This window comes from Hyla sarda, chromosome 3, assembly GCF_029499605.1.
Source record: "Hyla sarda isolate aHylSar1 chromosome 3, aHylSar1.hap1, whole genome shotgun sequence".
In the NCBI taxonomy this organism is placed as follows: Eukaryota; Metazoa; Chordata; class Amphibia; order Anura; family Hylidae; genus Hyla; species Hyla sarda.
Window position 1 is genome coordinate 36,696,782 of NC_079191.1, and position 24,207 is coordinate 36,720,988.

A 24,207-nucleotide genomic window follows, 5' to 3' on the forward strand; every position below is an offset into this window, starting at 1 on the left:
ACAAGCAAGATTTCTGTCTCTCACAGACCTGTAACTTCTTCTTTAAGAGTCTCCTCTGTCCTCCACTCGTTACCTGTATTAATGGCACCTGTTTGAACTTGTTATCAGTATAAAAGACACCTGTCCACAACCTCAGTCACACTCCAAAATCCATTATGGCCAAGACCAAAGAGCTGTCCAAGGACACCAGAAACAAAATTGTAGACCTGCACCAGGCTGGGAAGATTGAATCTGCAATAGGCAAACAGCTTGGTGTGAAGAAATCAACTGTGGGAGCAATTATTAGAAAATGGAAGACATACAAGACCACTCATAATCTCCCTTATTCTGGGGCTCCACGCAAGATCTCCCCCCGTGGTGTCAAAATGATTGCAAGAACGGTGAGCAAAAATCCCAGAACCACATGGAGGGACCAAGTGAATGATCTACAGAGAGCTGGGACCAAAGTAACAAAGGCTACCATCAGTAACACACTACGCTGCCAAGGACTCAAATCCTGCAGTGGCAGACATGTCCCCCTGCTTAAGCCAGTACATGTCCGGGCCCGTCTGAAGTTTGCTATAGAGCATTTGGATGATCCAGAAGAGTATTGGGAGAATGTCATAAGGTCGGATGAAACCACAGTTGAACGTTTTGGTAAAAACTCAACATCGTGTTTGGAGGAGAGTTGCATCCAAAGAACACCATACCTAATGTGAAGAATGGGGGTGGAAACATGCTTTGGGGCTGTCTTTCAGCAAAGGGCATGGATGACCAATCCGTGTAAAGGAAAGAATGAATGTATCGTGAGATTTTGAGTGAAAACCACCTTCCATCAGCAAGGGCATTGAAGATGAAAAGTGGCTTGGTCTTTCAGCATTATAATGATCCCAAACACACCACCCGGGCAATGAAGGAGTGGCTTCGTAAGAAGCATTTCAAGGTCCTGGAGTGGCCTAGCCAGTCTCCATATCTTAACCACATAGAATAACAAGAAAAAGGCAAAAGTTGGGCCGTTGGTGGCGCTGGTCCTGATGGAAAGAAAGCTCTGTAGACCCTTCTCAGTGTCTAAATGTGGTTTTATTAGCACAGAAAGCAACGCGTTTCTGGTCCGAACTGGACCCTTCGTCTGGCAGTGTCTAGACACTGCCAGACGAAGGGTCCAGTTCGGACCAGAAACGCGTTGGTTTCTGTGCTAATAAAACCACATTTAGACACTGAGAAGGGTCTACAGAGCTTTCTTTCCATCAGGACCAGCGCCACCAACGGCCCAACTTTTGCCTTTTTCTTGTTATTTACACTGCTGGGACATCACCTTTGCTCCAGAGGACCGTGGCTGCAGACCTGAGACATCACCTAAGGCTATCACAGATGTTGTGCTCTCAGCACAACGAAAATAGGTGAGTGTTACAACTTAACTTGTTTTCATCTCACCTATAAACATCCTTCACTAGGGGGCGCATATCCCTGTTTTTTTCTTCTACTTTTTAACCACATAGAAAACCTTTAGAGGGAGTTGAAAGTCTGTGTTTCCCAGCTACAGCCCCAAAACATCACTGCTCTAGAGGATATCTGCATGGAGGAATGAGCCAAAATACCAGCAACAGTGTGTGAAAACTTTGTGAAGACTTACAGAAAACATTTGACCTCTGTCATTGCCAACAAAGGGTATATAACAAAGTATTGAGATGAACTTTTGTTATTGACCAAATACTTATTTTCCACCATAATTTACAAATACATTCTTTAAAAATCAGGCTATGTGATTTTATGGATTTTTTTAATGATTATATCTCTCATAGTTGAGGTATACCTATGATGAAAATTACAGGCCTCTCTCATTTTGTTAAGTGGGAGAACTTGCACAATTGGTGGCTGACTAAATACTTTTTTTCCCCACTGTAGTGTAGTGATTAGGACCCTCACATAGATAATGGTACTTGGTATGAGTTTGTGGTCATCTCTGTTAAAAAATCTTACTCCTTCCAGTACTTATCAGCTGCTGTATGCTCCAGAGGAGGTTGTGTAGTTCTTTCCAGTCTAACCACATAGCCTTCTGCTGCCACCTCTGTCTGTGTCAGGAAGATTTCTATGGGGATTTGCTCCTGTCCTGGACAGAGGTGGCAGCAGAGAGCACTGGGGTCAGACTGGAAAGAACTACACAACTTCCTCTGGAGCACACAGCCGCTGATAATACTGGAAGGGTAACGATGTTTTAATAGACGTAATTTACAAATCTGTATAACTGTCCTGGGGATATGTCAAAAGTTTTGATTGGCCAAGGTTTGGGTGCTCAGACCTAAACCAATCACACGGCTGATCGCTGCTTCTCTCCGCTCTCTGTGTACATGACCCAAGACGATCCCACACAGCTCCATTATGAGACTGTCTTGGTCACCTGACACAGAGCAGGGAGAGAAGATGCTAAGCGTGCTCTTCTCCCAGCTTGTTCTTGTGATCAGTTTGGGTCTGAACACCCAGACTCCGAATGATCAAAAAAAAATGTTTTTCAATAGTTTTTGGACATCTCAGTCACCCTTTAAAAAACAATGGAAACCTGATAGAACTGATAGTGACAGTTATGTGAACACAGTCTTAAGGGCCATAGTGGGCCCAATAATCCCTGCCAAGGGCATTCTACTACCCAGATAATACATAAAGTCATGGAAAGTAGTAGTGCACTCAATGCTTTACAGTGCTGTCTACTGCATCTTCTCTGTCAATGTTTCTACATAATAGTTTTCTTCCTTATATCACGTCGCTGCCAAATCCAGCATTTCAACATAGTGAAGGAAATAAGGGAAGGTCCCCGCGGGCAGACAGTGATGAAATCTGCAGCATAATCGTGTATCCAGTAAACAGATTAGTTGCATTTCATCATTTGGAACAAGGATGTAGACGGATGACAGGAGCTGCGAAATGACTCCATTACTAAACTGAGGAGATGTCATTGACCTGTGTTTCCACTATGGAGTCGCTGATACTTTATATTTCAGAATGTAGTCTGGGAAAGGATGGCATTAAATTGTTCTAATGGCTTATGGGACTGTGCGAAAGGTAATTCATGTGAGGTGAGTGGAACCGCACATTAGAATGGATATTACTATGCCAGGAATTTTTATTGAATGTTATGAAGGGCTGGAAAAAAAAAACACATTAAAAAACAAATAAATTTTTTTCGGGCTGGGCGGTATGACCAAATCTGCGTATCACGGTATTTTTGTAACTTTCGGTGGTTCCACGGTATATAACGGTATTTCCTCCCCCCCCCCAAATTAATTATCAGCCCAGCGCTGCGCTATTCTGCCCCCCCCAACAAAAATGAATTATCAGCCCAGCGCTGCGCTATTCTGCCCCCCCCAACAAAAATGAATTATCAGCCCAGCGCTGCGCTATTCTGCCCCCCCCCCAACAAAAATGAATTATCAGCCCAGCGCTGCGCTATTCTGCCCCCCCCCCCCAACAAAAATTAATTATCAGCCCAGCGCTGCCCCCATTGGGGTAAATACTCACATGTCACCCGCTGCCCTCCGCCGGCGGCGACACAAGGTAAACAAAATAAACTATGTTCCGACGTCGGCCCTACGCTAGGGACGGGAACGTCGGACAGCCGTCAGCCTATTACCGGCCGCAGCGATGTTCCACCTCGGCCGCTGATAGGCTGAGCCCACTGTCATGTAAGGAACTCTGGGCGGCTTCTTACATGACAGTGGGCTCAGCCTATCAGCGGCCGAGGCGGAACATTGCTGCGGTCGGTGATAGGCTGACGGCTGCCCGACGTTCCATTCACTAGGAAGCTGATGAGGCCGGTACCGGACCAACGGGACGTGAGTTAAAGTTTATTTGGTTTATTTTTTGCAGCCCGGGCATAGGGATACAGCACAGTATAGAGCAGTGGTCTTCAACCTGCCGACCTCCAGATGTTGCAAAACTACAACTCTCAACATGCCCGGACAGCCAACAGCTGTCCGGGCATGCTGAGAGTTGTAGTTTTGCAACATCTGGAGGTCGGCAGGTTGAAGACCACTGGTATAGAGTATCAGCGCCGGCGGCCACAAGAAACATGAGGATGAGGAGGGCAGCGCATGTGGGTGACATATCAGTATTTACCGCGATGAGGACAGCGCTGGGTTGATAATTAATTGGGGGGCAGAACAGCACTCGCGGGTGACTTGTGATTAGTTCCCCGATGTGGGGACAGCGCAGCGTTGGGCTCATTCATTCATTCCCGAGGGGGAGGGGCCCAACCGGTATTGCGGTATGGGTTAAAATTGAAATCGTGCAGTACAAAAATTTCGGTATTCGGTATGAACCGGTAAACGACCCAGCCCTACATTTTTTTAGATCACCAGGCCCTTAAACATTGCTATGGAAACCTGATTTATGACATGGGTGTGAATCTCACTGTTAAGATATTGTGCCATTACCTCTTCATTTTGTAAGAAATAACCTCATTATATTGTGATGTAAACGTGTGAGATTGTGATAGACTATTGTGAAATGCATAGAAATTCAATGTGACATGTCTCTGGAATAGAGGAATAGAAGATCGAAGTGTCGCCATAGGATAGAGTATGTCGAATCCAATAGTAATGTATGTATGTATGGGACCGCACAAGTAGTAGTGATGATGTGCAGAATGTATAGGTCAGTTTGTGATGCCAGGGCACGGTTAACCTACATGCTCCGAGATTGACATCGCTTTTCCTGGGCCAAGCGCAGGGACAATGATGACACTGATGCAAGGTTATGGATAACTATCTTTACTGAGGCAGTAATTAGAAATCTGTGACCGTACAGACTTTGGTGCCGAGGGAAGTGCAGAGTGAACTAGGATAGCCCGTCGCCTTGCTGGGACTTGTAGTTGCTGAGACTTGAGATTAAATAGCAGCAAACGCTGAATTGAAGACTTTAGACTGACTGACGAGAATGTTTTCCCCCGAAATGTTATGCTCACCACTAGGCTTTGACTTTCTTCTGAGCGAGGGGGTGTCCTGAGATTGGGGTGGAGATTGAGGTGGATTTATTTTCCTTAATCCTCCTCTGACTTCTTCACACACTTCTCCATACACAGACTGTACTTCAGCTCACACTGAGCTCTGCGCTCAGACTGAACACTGACTAGGCACTCACTATACACTGAACAGCTCCTTCCCCCCTACACTACATAAAGGCCAATGTTCGGGGGCTCCCATTGGGGAGTCAGGGTCACCTGATCCACTCTGCAGCAACTCCTCAAAGGTACAGTAACATAATTTACCACAACATAACAGTGCAATAACGCCAAATATAAGAGGGATTAGTGGGTCCAGCACAGCAGCAGTCTTCCACACAAACAGTCTTCAAATCTTGAAGGTTCCGTGGGCCTCTTCTATGAACCATGGTCCTCAGTTCTATCCATAGATTTTCAATAGGATAAGTCAGGTGATTTGCTTGGCCATTCTAGCAGCTTTATTTTCTTTCTTTGAAACCATTTGAGAGTTTCCTTGGCTCTGGGTTTGGGTTCATTGTCTTGCAGAAATTTCCTCCCTCGTTTCATCTTCATCACCCTGGTAGATGGCAGCAGATTTCTGTCACGAATGTCTCAGTAAATTTGCCCATTCATCCTTTCTTCAGCTTCAGCCTGCTTTTCATTCAGCAATGGAGTCTTGTGTGTTGAGCGTGCATACACAGTGTATTACTTACTGTTTTCTTTGAGACAACACTACCTGCTAATTCCTGGTCTTTTTGAAGATCTCCACAAGTGTCCTTGGCTCTTGGACATCTCTTCTGATTATTCTTCTCTCTTCTCTGTCAGAAATCTTGTGAGGAGAACCTGGTGGAGGCAAATTTATGGTGAAATGATTGACTTGCCACTTCCATATTACGGCCCCAACATCACTGGAACATTCAGAAGCTTAGAAATGAGACTGTAACCAACGCCATTGTTATGTTTTACAACAATTAGGTTGTGAAGATTTTGAGACAGCTCTTTGCTTTTACCCTTTATGAAATGTTTCTTGTGTGACGCCTCGACAATGAGACATTTTTGTAGCCATCAGTTGGCATTTTGGAAATTCCGTACTGTGAACCTAGTCTAAATGTTAAAGGGATTATCCAGGAATCGAAAAACAGAGATATTTTCTTTCAAAGATCGCTCCCTGTCTGTCTCCAGGTTGGGTGTGGTTCTGCAGCTCAGTTCTATTGAAGTGAATGGAGCCAAGTTGTAATACCCCACCTAAAGTGAAGACAGACAGGGAGCAGTCTTTGATAGAAAATAAGTCTGTTTTTCAATTCCTGGATAACACCTTTAATTCTTGACTTTTTCCAATCAGCTGGCAGGGAGCACATGGTAAACCCAGTGATCTGTTCACATTGGTGTGGGGCTTCCAAAAATAGTAAAAAGTGAGGATTAAAGAAAAATAAGTAGATAACTAATATAGATAAAGTAAGTATAAAAAAGTAATGTAAAAGTAAGAAAGATCTGCTCGAAGCTGTAATCACTGTCTATGTAGAGGACAGGAGCTTCTTCAGGGTCCTGAACAGAACACACAGTGTCCTCACCTGGTGTCCAAAGGAGCAGCTAACCCACACACAGGCACAGGTAAAGAGTAGTACAAAACATGTAATACCTCCCTGTACTATAGGAGGCGCTACCAGACAGGAATTCAGTGCATACGCTTTAGCAATACAGGTGTTTTACCAGTGAATGCCCATTCTGATTGGTCAGATCTTCCAGCCACGTTTCGCAGATCTGGACTGTCCGTAGCATTGTATGTTGAGTCCAGAAAAGACCATTGTATGGAGAAAATATTTAATCCTGAGGGATCACTGTATAACATGTGGATTTGCGGCCATGTCTTTGTGGTATGGCGGGGTGTGAAGTACAGGGTAGATGTTGTTATCCTAGGGGCAGATGGTATTAACCCCTTGTGTTCGTGACACCAGGGCATGGTTTAGCCTTAACAACCCGAAGGTATACCGCTGGATCCTGGGCTAGGCACGGGGGCAATGAAGACACCGACGTCAAGTTATGGACAATGGTAGATTTACTGAGTGTAGACAGTTGTAACAGTCTATACAGTACAGCCAGGGCCCAAGGAGGTGACCATTGATGCAGAGACCTCGCAGACTTGCTGGGACTTGTAGTTGGACGGAAGAATTTAGTGCAGGCCACGCTGGATAGACAGATGACTTGACTGACTTGTGACTGACAGGATGGTGACTTTATCTTACTTGCATTTGACTGTGGCTGTAGGACTTGACTTGAGTCCTCCACTACTCTGGACACAAACATTAGCCATGACTGGCCTCAGCAAAGACTTGTTACAAACGAGAAAGAGGCTAGCTCCTCCCAGGCTTTTATGGGGGAAACTTTTATTGGTCACCTTTGGGGTCAGCTGGTCACTGGTACCTCCTGGGCAACAATCACATGGTACATTTTATGAAAGGCATAACACATCTTTTAATATACACCATATATACAAATGGGGAAACAACTATAGGGGGCCCTGGGGACACTGAGGGACACTGCCTGACAGGGCAGGAAAGGTACTGGGCAACACCATTCTGTACTGGGCCACCATATCTTTCTTTCCACATATGTGGCCTATCCTAAGAATAAGCCATTAACTAAAAACCAGAAAGTCCTGGAACACGGCTTTAATTTCCTGAGGACCCTTGGACAAAGCAGACGACCTCTGTAACTACATCTTGCTTGTGCATAGTCCAGAATTTCTGTAGGGCTGTCGGCCAAAAGTTCTCGGGACTGAAGCCAGGTTTGGCCTCTGTTCACATTAACATTAAAGGGATCCATTCTTTCATCTTCGTCCTGGACTGGAATCAGTTCACGGTTTTGATGAGAAGGGATGAAAAGAACAACAGGTCCCAAAAGTGCAGCCAGAGCCCCAGCTGAAGGCATCCATTGTCCAGTCTGCTGAAGATAGGACTTGTTTCCTACAGTCTGTCCGAAAGTCTGTAATATCCGAAAACTGTCCATTCCATACATCAGCGTTTCCCAACCAGGGTGCCCCCAGCTGTTGCAAGACGACAACTCCCAGCATGCTCGGACAGCCTTCAGCTGTCCGGACATGCTGGGAGTTTTAGTTTTGCAACAGCTGGGGGCACCCTAGTTGGGAAACACTGCCGTAGATGCATGTTCTTCCAATATGACAACATTAAGGTACGGGTTCAATCATAATATAACACTGCACTCTAACTTTGTCAATATCATATGAAAATGTCAGAAAAAGATATAACAGTGATGTTATAACTAGAGATGAGCGAATTTTCGAAAAATTAGATTCTGCCGATTTGCCGAATCTTCCCCAAAAATGTGGTTCAGTCCGAATTTATGTGAGGCGAATCTCTATTAAAAATGGCTATTTCTGGCCTACAGACAGCTTCAATAGGGGTGTAGAGCACTTTGCTTTGTTCTAACACGCATATGGAGTGTGCTGGGGTAGTGAAATAATACTGTTATTCAGAATAACATGGAGATTACAGGTGTCGCTATTTGAATCAGTTTCGCAGAACGGCACAATGACAGAGCCTGGAGGTGGCATCAGTATGAGGAGACCCTATAGTTGCTGAATGACACAGGGTGGAGGTGTTGGCAGCATAAGGAGACCATATAGTGGCTGAATGACACAGCCTGGAGGTGGCGGAAGCATGAGGAGAACACATAGTGACTGAATGACACAGCGTGGAGGTGGCGACAGCATGGGGAGACCATATAGTGGCTGAATGACACAGCCTGGAGGTGGCGGAAGGATGAGAAGAACATATAGTGACTGAATGACACAGTGTGGAGGTGGCGGCAGCATGAGGAGAACATATAGTGGCTGAATGACACAGCCTGGAGGTGGCGGCATCATGAGGAGACCATATAGTGGCTGAATGACACAGCCTGGAGGTGGCGGCAGCATGAGGAGACTATATAGTGGCTGAATGACCCAGCCTGGAGGTGGCAACAGCCTGAAGAGACCATAGGGCCTCACAATTGAAAAGACTAAAGATATTTTTTAACATTTAAATTGAAGATTTCAAATACATAAACCTAAAAAGTTTTATTTAATGTGCCAGCAGCATGAGAAGACCACATGGCGGTACAGTCACACAGCCTGGATGTGGTGGAAGCATGAGGAGCCCCTTAAGACTCTAACAGGAACAAAATGGTACACCACTTAGATGTACGCACAGGTTACACTTAATAGAGGACAATACGCTTTTAGTGCCCTGCTCACCCCAACTGGCTGGCTACTATTAGCTTTTCAGTTGTTGTACAGACCAGTGCTGCAGCACACAGTTGCTGTGTACTACACCCACAATTACACTTTCTCTTTCAATCTCTCTCCCTTCCCTATCAGTGCTTCTAGGCTGGATTTGGGCTTGAGGTGAATCGCTGCTGTAAAAATTATTTTCTGTGCCACACACTGCTCTCTGTCCCTCTCTCTCAGTAATAAAACACTGATGTGACCGGCCGCAAGATGGCTGCCGATTAAATAGGGTTGTGACATCACAGGGGTGGCTGGCTGCTGATAAGCTGCATGCTGCATGTGATTCTGGGTCATCCCATCAACCCTTGTTCCCGCCTTGCCTTCGCGCCTTCCCAAAGTCCTTGCCCCATGTCCTCACATGTAGATCCACCATTTTAGATGCCCTGGAGCCTGGACCGCACTAAATGGAGTTTAATGAAGCGATTCGTGCGATCGCGGCAATATTCACATTCGTTGTGAATCTAATTTTTCCTGAAATTCGTAACGAATTCGTATTCATCAGATTCGATTCGCTCATCTCTAGTTATAACAAAAATGTGATAATAATTTAAAAAAAACAGTACCACTGTACAAATCACTAGTCAGACCACACATAGAATACTGTGTACAGTACTAGTCAGACCACACATAGAATACTGTGTACAGTACTGGGCACCAGTGTACAAGAAAGATATAGTGGAGCTGGAGAGGGTTCAAAGACGGCCAACCAGGGTAATACTGGGAAGGGGAGGACTACAGTACCCAGAAAGATTATCAGAATTGGGGTTATTTAGTTTAGAAAAAAGAAGGCTTAGGGGAGACCTAATAACTATGTATAAATATATCAGGGACCTTACAGAGATCTCTCCCATGATCTATTTATACCCAGGACTGTATCTATAACAAGGGGGCATCCTCTACATCTAGAGGAAAGAAGGTTTCTACACCAGCACAGACGGGGGTTCTTTACTGTAAGAGCAGTGAGACTGTGGAATTCTCTGCCTGAGGAGCCATGGTGAACTCTGTAAAATAATTCAAAAGGGGTCTGGAAGCATTTTTGGAGAATAATAACATCGCTGGTTATGGATACTAGATTTATAGGGACAGAACGTTGATCCAGGGATCTATTCTGATGCCATATTTGGAGTCGGGAAGGGTTTTTTGCCTTCCTCTGGATCAACTCAGTAGGGATTTAATAGGGATATAGGTTGAACTTGATGGACTCTGGTCTTTTATCAACCTTAACTATGTTACTATAGGTTATTGCAGGGGCATAACATCCAACCATGGGGCTGTGATATCCCAGTACAGGAAATCATTCTACAGTCTTATCAGCTGGAATCCCTCTACGTCCTCAGGGCTCACCTGCAGAGTTCCCCCATAATGTAATTAGTTGTACATTGAATGTAAAGGACCTTTGATATGGTCACACGGTTGTTTGTCACATGATAATGGTTGTCACATCTAAAGTCACATGTTTTGTTGCCCAGAGAGCACCAGGTCACCAGACGACCTGCAGCTAGCCTATGGGCTCCTTGCTCAGCCCCCTTTATAAGAGGGGGGGGGGGGGGGTAATACAATCTCTTTTGCTCTTCCACCCCACTTTCTGCTGAGGTCAAGTCCAGTCCCGACGTCTCAGTGCCAGTGTCCAGCACATCTGGAGGCCTCAAGCCTAAATTACAGCCTCAAGACAGTAAGTCAAGTCATCTCTGTCTGCTGTAATTATCTTCAGTCAAGTCTATTATAGTCAGTGTGCCTGTGCTAAAGTCTGTAAAAGTCACTGCAAGTCCCAGCAAGCTGCGAGGTCCCCTCTGTTACTGGTCACCTCTCTGGGATCCTGGCCTAGCTGTATAGACTGTACCATCTGTCTACCTCAGTAAAGCTACCGTTTACCCTGACCTGGCCTTGGACTATTATTTGCCCTGCCTAAACTAGGACTAGCGGTACTACCGTTCGGGTGGTTCTCGGTTAAAACCATGCCCTGGCATCATGAACACGAAGGGGTTAACAACACCTGTCCCTGAGCTACAACACCTGCCCCATACATCTCACTTCACTCCCCGTGGCTTCACCACAGGGTCCTTTAGCAAAACCTGGAGCAGGACCCTCATTTGACAATGTATAGTAAAGTCAGTAGTGGAATATTGAGCAGAGGTATGTCACAGTAGCAGGAATAATGCATGCAGTCATGTACTGTAACAGTACAGGGATAATACACACAGTGATGTCACAGTACAGGGATAATACACACAGTGATGTCACAGTACAGGGATAATACACACAGTGATGTCACAGTACAGGGATAATACACACAGTGATGTCACAGTACAGGGATAATACACACAGTGATGTCACAGTACAGTGATAACACACACAGTGATGTCACAGTACAGGGATAATACACACAGTCATGTCACAGTACAGAGATAATACACACAGTGATGTCACAGTACAGGGATAATACACAGCGTGATGTCACAGTACAGGGATAATACACACAGTGATGTTACAGTACAGGGATAATACACATAGTGATGTCACAGTACAGGGATAATATACACAGTGATGTCACAGTACAGGGATAATACAGTGATGTCACAGTACAGGGATAATACACACAGTGATGTTACAGTACAGGGATAATACACATAGTGATGTCACAGTACAGGGATAATACACACAGTGATGTCACAGAACAGGGATAATACAGTGATGTCACAGTACAGAGCTAATACACACAGTGATGTCACAGTATAGGGATAATACACACAGTGATGTCACAGTACAGGGATAATACACACAGTGATGTCACAGTACAGGGATAATACACACAGTGATGTTACAGTACAGGGATAATACACACAGTGATGTCACAGTACAGAGATAATACACACAGTGATGTCACAGTACAGGGATAATACACACAGTGATGTCACAGTACAGTGATAATACACACAGTAATGTCACAGTACAGGGATAATACACACAGTGATGTCACAGTACAGGGATAATACACACAGTGATTTCACAGTACAGAGATAATACACACAGTAATGTCACAGTACAGGGATAATACACACAGTGATGTTACAGTACAGGGATAATACACACAGTGATGTCACAGTACAGGGATAATACACACAGTGATGTTACAGTACAGAGATAATACACATAGTGATGTCACAGTACAGGGATAATACACATGGTGATGTCACAGTACAGGGATAATACAGTGATGCCACAGTACAGGGATAATACACACAGTGATGTCACAGTACAGGGATAATACACACAGTGAAGTCTAAGTACAGGGATAATATACACAGTGATGTCACAGTACAGGGATAATACACACAGTGATGTCACAGTACAGGGATAATACACAGTGATGTCACCGAATAGGGATAATACACACAGTGAAGTCTAAGTACAGGGATAATACACACAGTGATGTCACAGTACAGAGATAATATACACAGTGATGTCACAGTACAGAGATAATACACACAGTAATGTCACAGTACAGTGATAATATACACAGTGATGTCACAGTACAGGGATAATACACACAGTGATGTCACAGTACAGGGATAATACACACAGTGATGTTACAGTACAGAGATAATACACATAGTGATGTCACAGTACAGGGATAATACACACAGTGATGTCACAGTACAGGGATAATACAGTGATGCCACAGTACAGGGATAATACACACAGTGATGTCACAGTACAGGGATAATACACACAGTGAAGTCTAAGTACAGGGATAATATACACAGTGATGTCACAGTACAGGGATAATACACACAGTGATGTCACAGTACAGGGATAATACACAGTGATGTCACCGAATAGGGATAATACACACAGTGAAGTCTAAGTTCAGGGATAATACACACAGTGATGTCACAGTACAGAGATAATATACACAGTGAAGTCACAGTACAGGGATAATACACAGTGATCTCACAGTACACGGATAATACACAGTGATGTCACCGAATAGGGATTAATCATATAGTGATGTTACAGTGTAGGGACCATGTGTACAGTGATGTCACATTGTAGGGCTCATGCACACAGTGATTAGTGTTGCTCGCAAATATTCGCAATTCGAATATTATTCGCTAATATCGCATATTCGCGAATTCGTGAATTTCGCGAATATAGCGCTATATATTCGTAATTACGAATATTCTGGTTTTTTTTTGGTTTTTTGTTGTTTTTTTTCTTCACAGTACACATCACAGTGATCACCCCTCTCTGCTTCCAGCTTGTGTGGTGTAAAGAAGGCTCTAATACTACTGTGTGAGACTGGCGTGCGAAAATTCGCATATACGAAAATTCACATATGTGAAAATTAGCATATGCTAATTTTCGCAAATGCGAATTTTCGCGTATGCTAATTTTGTATATGCTAATATTCACACATGTTAATTTTCGCATACGCGAATATTCGCTTATGCGAAAATAAAACGAGTATATAACGAATATGTGAATATTCGCGAATATATGACGAATATTCGTCCATATATTCGCGAATATTCGCGAATTCGAATATGGCCTATGCCGCTCAACACTAACAGTGATGTCACAGCACAGAAATAATAAGCACTGATGTGACAGTTTAGGGATTAATCACTAAGTGGTGTTACATTCTAGTATCATGCACACAGTGATGTAACAGTATAGTAATCATGTACGGAGTGATGTCGCAAGATTGGAGTATATCAAATAATGATGTCACAGTGTAGAGATCATGCACACAGTGATATCACAGTATAGAAATAATTAACACTTTGATGACACAGTGCAGGGATCATGCAGATAGTGACATCCCTACACAGTGATGTCACAGTTTAGGGATTAATTACATAGTAATGTTACAGTGAAGATATCATGCACACAGTGATGTCACAGTATAGTAATCATGTACACAGCGATGTCACAGTATTGGGGTTAATTAGTGATGTCACAGTGTAGGGATCATGCACACAGTGATGTCACAGTATAGAAATAATTTACACTTTGATGTCACAGTACAGGGATCATGTATACAGTGATGTCACAGTATAGGGATCATGCACAAAGTGATGTCACAGCATAAGCATACTTTACATAGTGATGTCAGAGTTCAGGAATAATGCACACAGTAACAGCACAGCAAAGAAAAAATATTATATCACTGTACAGGAATAATGCACACATATGGAATCCTGTCTAACAGGCATAACTAACTGTACCCTAAGTGCTGGGCACCATATCAGTTGTCCGTTATCCTGTTAGGATCTCCCATGGGCAAATGATGTTCTCTTTTGTTCCTAATGTTTTTGTGTGAAATGTAATAAATGAGTGATTGTTACTAACACAAACAAGAGATTAAGATAGAAATCATTTAGGGTATCAGTGACCACCTCCCCCCCCCCCCCCCCCTCACACACATACACATCCCTGGAGACAGGCCTGATAAATAGGCAATAAATCAGTCGTCATGACTAATAGACATCTCTGAAAAGATGTTTTGGGTTGCACTGATCCTCATATTTCCTCATAGCCTATAGCACATCCATGTTATTGTCTGGGGCATCTCTTGTTCCTCCCTAGTCTCTACCTTAGCCGTCTGTGCATTGTCCCACCCAGACCATCTACAGACTGGGTGGAAAGAGCTCAGAGCATAAAAATAGTCTGGGTTCTCTACAATAGAAGGTGTGTAAGGCAACAGGAGGGGGGAAGACAATTCAGTAAGTTCCAGAAATGCATCAATAAAGTTACATCAGGTCATGTTATGTCTACAATATATGTTATTAGGCCAAAACATAGCCATACTCAAACCATCCAGAAACAAAGCGTTGGGTAGGATGAGTGTCCATGAGTGCCCATACTCTCCAGGATGTGTGGGAAATCCCTGTTGAAAGAAGGCAGATGGTCTGCCCAGTGGTGGTCTATCTCCGGGTGCCACCTCTTCTGGAGACAGACTCCGATAAACTTTCATTTCCATCAGAAATACCTACAAGGTCCAGGATGAGTGATGTTGGGTAGGATGAGTGTCCATGAGTGTTATTGAGTGAACATGAGTGTCCATACTCTTCAGGTTGTGTGGGAAACCTTGTTGTAAGAAGACAGATGTTCTGCCCAGTGGTGGTCTATCTGCCGGTGCCACCTCTTCTGAAGACAGATTCCGATAAGCTTTCAGTCCCATCAGAAATACCCAAAAGGTCAAGGACATAGCATTGGGTAGGATGAGTGTCTTTGAGTGAACATGAGTGTCCAAACTCTTCAGGTTGTGTGGGAAACCTTGTCGTAAGAAGACAGATGGTCTTCCCAGTGGTCGTCTATCTGCCGGTGCCACCTCTTCTGGAGACAGACTCCAATAATCTTTCATTTCTATGAGGAATACCCAGAAGGTCTGGGACATCAGGTCATTACTCTCTTATTATTCTGCCTTGAAGGCGATTCCCAAATGGGAGAAGGAGCCAGAAGAAGGAAACTAGGGCTGGATGGAAGAGTCAAGATCATGGGACAGACCAAAGGTTGGGGGTCACGGGATAATGGCTCGGTGTATATAAACATGTCAGGGGTCAGGACTGTGTAATTTAGACGGGTCAGGTCAATGGCCAGTAGTCACAGTGATAACAATAGTAAGTAGAGTTTAGCGTATGCTATCCAGATGCTGCACATGTGAAGGTATGAGATACAAGGTTTACTTTATGAATGTTAGATCCAGCCGTCAATTCTTCTTTCTCAGGATTCATTGACTTCATTGTTTTGGCTGGTCAGATAAATAAGTTATTTTTGGCCGAACCTCCTAAATTCAGTAGGGCCTGCTGAACACCTAAAGAGTATGGTGGTGTATCCACTGTTCCTTGCTTGATCCAATTCAGTATAGCTATAGGGTTGTGGTCTCCAAACGGTGGACCTCCAGATGTTGCAAAACGACAACTCCCAGCATGCCCGGACAGCCGTTGGCTGTCCGGGCATGCTGGGAGTTGTCGTTTTGCAACACCTGGAGGTCCACCGTTTGGAGACCACTGTTATAAGGGATACAGACAAGAGTTAGCACTGACACTAGTGCCTAAGGGAGCCCGAAAGCCCTTCTGCCACATAGGAGACCCAGTGTATCAGACTTTTGGCTTGCTCTTTGGTTTTGCATCACTCTTGTCTTTGTCTACTGGTTATGGTAGTGCAGTTGTGGGGCCATCCTCAGGACCATGAGCTGGATAGTACCTTGCAGCAAAAACCTTTCTTGGAGGAATTGTGTGATGTCCTGATGTCCGTATGGAGGGAAATGTGGTGTCGGGTCAGGGTAATGTGTGAATTATTAACCTTTTCGTGATGCCAGGGCGTGGTTGACCTATACACCACCAGCTTCTCCTGCCCCAGGCACGGGACAAATAATCACTCCAATGCAAGGTTACGGATAACTGGCTTGCTTTACTGAGATAGGAAAGGGGGTACAATCCATCACAGCTCAGATTAGCATAAAGGAGATGCCGGGTGAACTTTGAGAAGCTTATCGGTTTGCTGGGACTTATAGTTGATTGTGCTGTATATGACTGACTGGACTTGTATGCAACCCACGCTAGACTATAGTTACTTGAACTTGACTAACTTGACTGACTTGAATTGATCCCCGGACTTTAGTGCTTACTGCCAGGCTTTGACTCTCACCCAGGTGCAGGGGTTAACTGGTAGTAGAAGATGCGAGGTTGCTGGACTAGGCTTCAGGCCTCCTTCAGAATCACCTCACAGACTCCTCAGACTTCTCTCAACTGTACCTCAGCATAAGACTGAACCCTGAACTCTAGTTACACTATATATGGGAGCAATTTAGACAGGTCCCATTGGCCGGATAAGCCACCTGGTTCACCTTTGCATACTCCCCTAACAACAAGGTTCATGACAACAGATTTAAGGTTTAAAGTTACAAGTACATCGAAAATACCAATAAATTAACCACTGCATAACAGTTTATATTATAGAGCCTTAAGGAGAGTGGGCCCAAGACGGACATTGAAGCAGCATCTGCCTCACAGGATGGGCAGGAGTACAGAAGAACACCTTGTTCTGTACTGGGTTACCACAGAAATATCTGAGGAATGTTTCCAGCACCTTATAGAAAGTATCAGACGACGAATGAAGGCCAAAAGGGGTCCGTTACTAGCAAGGTGTACCTTATAAAGTGACCAGTGAGTGTAGGTATTCCCACATATACAGACTGCTAAACACAAGATGAGGGCACTGCAGTGGTTAAAGGGGTTATCCAGGAAAAAACATATATATATATATATATATATATATATATATATATATATCTCAACTGGCTCCAGAAAGTTAAACAGATTTGTAAATTACTTCTATTAAAAAATCTTAATCCTTTCAGTACTTATGAGCTTCTGAAGTTAAAAAAAGGTTTTGCCTGGAATACCCCTTTAAGGTTGTTCTTTTCTGTCTAAGTACTCTCTGATTGCCCAGTTTAGAAGCAAATCCCCATAGCAAACCTCTTCTAAACTGGGCAGTTCCCGAGACAAGTGTCATCAGAGAGCACTTAGACAGAAAAGAACAACATTAACTTCAGAAGCTCAAAAGTACTGAAAGGATTAAGATTTTTTAATAGAAGTAATTTACAAATCTGTTTAACTTTCTGGAGCCAGTTGATATATAAAAAAATTTTTTTTCCTGGATAACCCCTTTAAACCCTATTAACAGGATAGGGAGTTTCACGCTAGTTGCGCTAGTTGGGCTTCTATCGGCCAGGGATCAACTAATATATATATATATTTTATTAGTACAAATTAATATAAAAAACACTGAATAGTATTAAAATCACAGACAAAATAATCATAGTCACAATGGACCAAGACTAAAAGCGTTGGCTAAGGTAAGTTCTTCCGGCATCCTCGAGGCTGGAAGATGCGCAACTTGCGCGAGATTTCGCCAGCAGTCACCTCGCTTCTAAGCGCCCTGCTACGAGTCTGACACCGGATAGTCCGTCATTGCCAGAGGAGTCGAGCCACAGCAGCCCTGCGGTGAGTGCGGGTACCTTGTCAGTTCTTTTGCTAGTACTATTCCCACATATACCACAATATACTCACAAAGACAAAAAAAACATGGCCTACTTGTGACTACATTTAGTCTGTTCCACAACTGTATTTTTTTATTTTTGCAGGACACATTTGGTTTCCCCACAATATGCTAACCCATACCAGCAGAAGACAACCACTACATTGGCCACGTGACCGATTCCTGTACCTCCTGCATCCAATAGAATGGTGTAGAATTTTTCAAACCTTTATTTTTGGGTGATTAAAGGTTCAAATAATCTTCTTAAACTATTTGTATATTTCATGTCAGCTTGCCTATCTCTATCCATTGAACCTGTATTATTTGCAGGCTATCTGTGACCCCCTATCTTATTGATCAGGACACTTTATAGCCTGGGGCGCCCGCCCATGTGTTTTCATGCAATAATGTTATTTTCTTGGCAAGTACTGAATCTGTGTGTCATTGCATGATCAGTCGATAATTCGGTGAGCTGTCTAATGTATTACTAGTAGTCGGGTATTATTGCTCCTTATCTCATTTTACTGCAACCATTTGCCTCTCTAGAAGGATCAGGCTATGTGCAACAAATGTTATACTAGATTAGAAGCAAAGCAGAAGGATGTGGAGCCATCTAGTGGTGACTAGGTTTATAATATTTGTACTTGGTGGTAGGGATGTCCCAATACCATTTTTTTAAAAGTTTTTTTTTAATGGGGAAAAGGGGTGTTTTTATTTAGTTTTTATTAGAGGAAGGGCTTATATATATATATATATATATATATATATATATATGATTTTATTTTATTTAAAGGGGGGGGGTGATTAAAACTTTTATTATGGAAGGGGTCAATTAACATTTATTATTTATTTTTGTACAATTTTTTTCACTTTTCTAGTTTAGTTTTTTAGTAGATTTACATGCAATCTGTGGATTGGACACATTGATCAACGCTATGCCATAGCACAGCATTGATCAGTGTTATCGGCGCTCCTTTACTACTGCCTGCCATGGCTAACATCAGTATAGGAGCGACGATTGGATGGCACAGAGCACGGTAAGGGACCTCCGGCCATCCTCACAGCTGATCGGGACACCGCAGTGATTCCAATCTGCATCCCTGAGCTAACTGGCAGTTAACTTCAGGATTGCCGGGGGGAGGGGGCAATGATGCATGGACCTAAGTATTCAGACCCTTTGCTATAACACACTGCTCTGGGGCCTCCCATTTTTCTATTTTTCTTGACCATCTTTGAGATGTTCTTCAGCAGCTAAGACAGTGAGATTGTCAGGGTTGAGGGAAAGCTGAATGGCGCAAAGTACAGAGGTATTCTTAATAAAAACCTGATCCTCAAACTGGGCCGAAGGTTCACCTTCAAACAAGACAATGACCCTAAGCACAGAGCTAAGACAACACAGGAGCGGCTTAGTGACAACTCTAACATAGTAACATAGTTTGTAAGATTGAAAAAAGACAAGAGTCCATCGAGTTCAACCTTAAACCCTACTGTGTTTATCCAGAGGAAGGCAAAACAACCCCATAAGGCTGATGCCAATTGCCCCATGACAGAGGAAAAATTCCTTCCAGACTCCAATATGGCATCAGAAAAAAATCCCTGGATCAACGTTCTGTCCCCATAAATGTAGTATCTATAACCTGTAATATTATACTTTTCTAGCATAACATCCAGTCCCCCCTTGAACTTGTTTAGTGAGTCAGACATCACATCATCATGTCCATAGTCTCACTGCTCTTACAGTAAAGAATCTCTGTCTGTGCTGATGATGAAACCTTCTTTCCTCTAGACGTAGAGGATGACCCCTTGTCTTGGTTACCGGTCTAGGTATAAAAAGATCACTAGAAAGATCTCTGTACTGTCCGATCATATATTTGTACATTGTGATCAGATCCCCCTAAGACGTCTTTTCTCTAAACTAAATAACCCCAAGCTTGATAACCTGTCCCGGTCCTATAATCCTCTCATACCACCAATTATCTTTGTCACCCTCCTCTGCACCCTCTCCAGTTCAGCCATGTTCTTCTTATATACAGGGGCCTAGTACTGTACACAATACTCTATATGTGGTCTGAATAATGATTTGTACAGCGGCAAAACTATGTCCTTGTCACGAGCCTCTCTTGATACATCCTATGACTTTGTTCGCCTTGGCAGCCACTGCCTGGCACTGGTCACTAAAGTAGTGTTTACTATCCACCAGTAACCACAAGTCTTTTTTGGTAGTAGTTTTACCTAATGTCTTGATATTTAGCACATAATTGTACATTTTGTTTTTACATCCCAAGTGCATAACTTTACATTTATTCACATTAAATTTCATTTGCCAAGTTCTTCTCTATGGTGATCACATTACCCAGTATAGTGTCATCTGCAAAGATAGAAATTCTACTCTGTAATCCCTCTACAATGTTTTTAATAAATATATTAAACAGAAGTGGACCCAGTACTGCCCCCCTGTGGTCCCCACTAGTCACTCAATCAGAGTAAGTTCCACTGATCCCCACCCTCTGCTTCCAGTCACTGAGCCAGATGCCAACCAATTTATGTATATCCTCCCCCTGTCCCAGCATCCTCATTTTATGTACCTACCTTCTGTGTGGCACAGTATCAAATGCCTTAGAAAAGTCCAGATATACAACATCCACAGCCTCACCCTGGTCCAATCTATAAATGACCTCCTCATAGAAGCTGATCTGATTAGTCTAACAGGAAAGATCCCGCATAAAACCATGTTGGTGTTGTGTTAGAAGGTTATTTTTCTTAAGAATTCCAGAATAGAACTTCTCAGAAAACCCTCAAAAATCTTACCCACAACAGATGTTAACCTTACAGGCCTATAGTTCCCTGTATCCATTTTTGACCCCTTCTTGAATATTGGCACCACATTTGCTAAGCGCCAGTCCTGTGGAACAATCTCTGTCATGATAGAATCTTTAAAAATTAGGAATAAGGGTCTGTCTAGCACAGTATTTAATTCCTGCAAAACCCTTGAATGGATGCCATCTAAGCCAGGTTATTTGTATGTCTGAATGTTATTAAGGCGGCACCGCACTTCTTGGTGGGTTAAACAAGTGAGAATTTACATTATCCCTTACCCTGTTTGGGTAGCTGACATTGGATTTTCCTGTGTAAATACAGTAGAGAAATAGGCATTTAGTAGATTGGCCTTTTCCTCATCTTCCTCCACCATTACACCCGGATTATTTCTTAAGGGGCCAACATTTTCCATTTTATATTTCTTATTATTTCTGTAAGTGAAAAATATTTTGGGGTTCTTTTTACTTTCTATTCTGTGAATGTTCTTGAGTGTCCCAGCCAGAGCCAAACCCAATAAAACATCTCTTGAGAGACCTGAAAATGGCCTCCACCGACTGTCCCTATCTAACCTGACAGAGCCTGAGAGGATCTGAAGAGAAGAATGGCAGAATATCCCCAAATCCAGGTGTGCAAACTTTGTGTCCTCATCCAAGAAGACTGGAGGCTGGAATCACTGCCAAAGGGGCTTCAACTAAGTCCTGAGTAAAGAGTCTGAATACTTATGTCACCGCAAGATTTTCCTTTTCAATATATTAGTAAAAATTTCTAACATTTTGTTATCACTTTGTTATGATGGAGTATTGAGTGCAGAATGATGGGGGAAACCTAAAGCGTGACTCTCATAAAAAAATTGTTTGCTATTGTGCTCCTTAAAATAACAAATATTTCTAATATACTTTGTTTAAAAAAATGAAGTTTTCTATGTTTTATTTGAGCTTAAAAAAGCTCAAGAGCACATTTTCCCCCAACTCATACACAGACTTTGGACCAAGATCCAAACACAGGAAGTGCAGCCTGGAGTGCTGAGAGGGGTGTGTCCAGCCAACAGCATGTGGCAGTTAAGTGTGAGAGGAGCTATGATTGGATGAGGCTGGACCCCCCCCCCCTCAGCACTTCAGGCGGCACTTCCTGTGTTTGGACTTTGGTCCAAAGTCTGTGTATGAGATGGGGGAAAATGTGCTCTTGAGCTTTTTTAAGCACAAATAAAACATAGAAAACTGCATTTTTTAAAAAAAAATTAAGTACATTAGAAATATTTTTTATTCACCCTAAGGAGTGCAATAGCAAAAAAAAATTTTTTTTATTTTAGTTGAAGGCTGCAACATAAGAAAATGTAAAAAAAAAAAAAAAAACAACGGATCTGTAAACTTTCTGTATCTATTTTATTGGTCAGACTTTCCTAGCAGTCTGTTTATGTGGCAGTAATTTTAATAGCATTTGTGTAGACATAGCTGTTTATCTAGTCGGAGCCCCTTCCCATCAGTATAAGGGGCAGTCAGGTTACATGTTGCTGTAGAGGATAAATATTATTATGACCAGTAATTCACTGATAGACCGACCACACACACAGCAGCCGCGCTATCAGGGGAGCCGAAAACTTTTGGCTTCTTGGCGTATGTAGACCTGTAAGTAAGGCAGAGTTTATGAGCTGCACTTTGTGAGCTTTAATTTGCCTGCACATGGTGAAAACACAATTTAAGCTTCAGACAAAAAAGGGCACAACTTAAAGTAGTATTCCAGGAATTTTTTTTTGGACTATGCTACAGCTGTAAAGTTAGTGTAGTTCATAATATAGTGTCTGTGCCTGTGTGTGATGGCGGTCTGTGATGGCGGTCTTGCAATACGTGATTTTTTCCCCAATGTCTATTTTTATCAGCATACAAAATTACATCGTCTCAGGTTTTCCCAGGTTTCAATGCGGCCCAAGACATTGCATCATTAGTCAGGTGATGAAAGGGAGCATGTCTGTGCTTCAATGGGTGGAGCAACTGCTAGATGGGAGGGCGATCATTCTGCAGAGAATTGTAATTTTGCAACAGCTGGAGGCTCCCTTGGTAGAAAACACTGGTCTTTTGCATGGAATGCGGATCATTTGTGCTTCAATGGGTGGGGTAACTGATGGGTGGGAGGAATAAAAGTGACCTCACACTTACAAACAAGGAATCATGAGACTTGTAGTTGATGGGAGGGAACTTGAGCAGGAAATAGCCAGTTCACAAAAAGATAGCCACAGTGTTATGGTGAATTCACAACACAGCCATTTAGCCCCAAGACAAGCACGGATCTTTCCTAAGCATGTCCAGTACTGTCTGCCAGGTAAGTACTAAAATCAGTTTATGGTGGATAACCTCTTTAAAGGGGTACTCCACTGCCCCAGCTTTCAGAACATTTTGTCCCGAACGCTGAGTGTGGGGGTCGTGATGTCACGGCCACGCCCCCAGTGATGTCATGCCACGCCCCCCAAAACGTAGCACACTAAGTACAATCTTTTTGGATTGGCCCTCAGCTGGATCCTGTATGTGGATACTGTGGTGTATGCTATTATTGCAATGTTATGTACAAGTCAGTTTTGTAAGTAAACTCACAGCAGCCCCCTATGCAGATTTATGCAATTTGAAGAAAGTTTTTTCACAGCCACACAACAACTTCATATAGATTGCAGCTTCTCCATCTTCATCCCATTAAAGGGGTACTCCAATGGAAAACATTTTTTTTAAATCAACTGGTGCCAAAAAGTTAAGCAGATTTGTAAATTACTTCAATTTAAAAATCTTAATCCTTCTAGTACTTATCAGCTGCTGTATACTACAGAGGAAGTTCTTTTCTTTTTGAATTATCTTTCTGTCTGACCACAGTGCTCTCTGCTGACACCTCTGTTCATTTTAGGAACTGTCCAGAGCAGGAGCAAATCCCCATAGCAAACCTCTCCTGCTCCAGACAGTTCCTGACATGGACAGAGGTGTCAGCAGAGAGCACTGTGGTCAGACAGAAAAGGAAATAACTTCCTGTGGAGCAAATAGAAGCTGATAAGTACTAGAATGATTAAGATTTTTAAATAGAAGTAATTTACAAATCTCTTTAACTTTCTGGAACCAGTTGGTTTAAAAAA

General features: G+C 43.0%; 1 long non-coding RNA gene across 2 annotated transcripts in view; it reads left to right on the plus strand.

The window, feature by feature from the left end:
• The window catches only part of LOC130361280 (uncharacterized), a 483,683-nt gene that overhangs the window by 363,809 nt on the left and 95,667 nt on the right, over positions 1-24,207 (plus strand). Inside the window, exon 4 of one of the 2 annotated variants that reach the window (XR_008890939.1) lies at positions 18,388-18,490. The exons of the other annotated variant lie outside the window; for it this stretch is intronic. This is a non-coding gene — a long non-coding RNA (uncharacterized LOC130361280). The remainder of the gene's footprint in view (positions 1-18,387; positions 18,491-24,207) is intronic. 2 annotated transcript variants of the gene reach the window in all.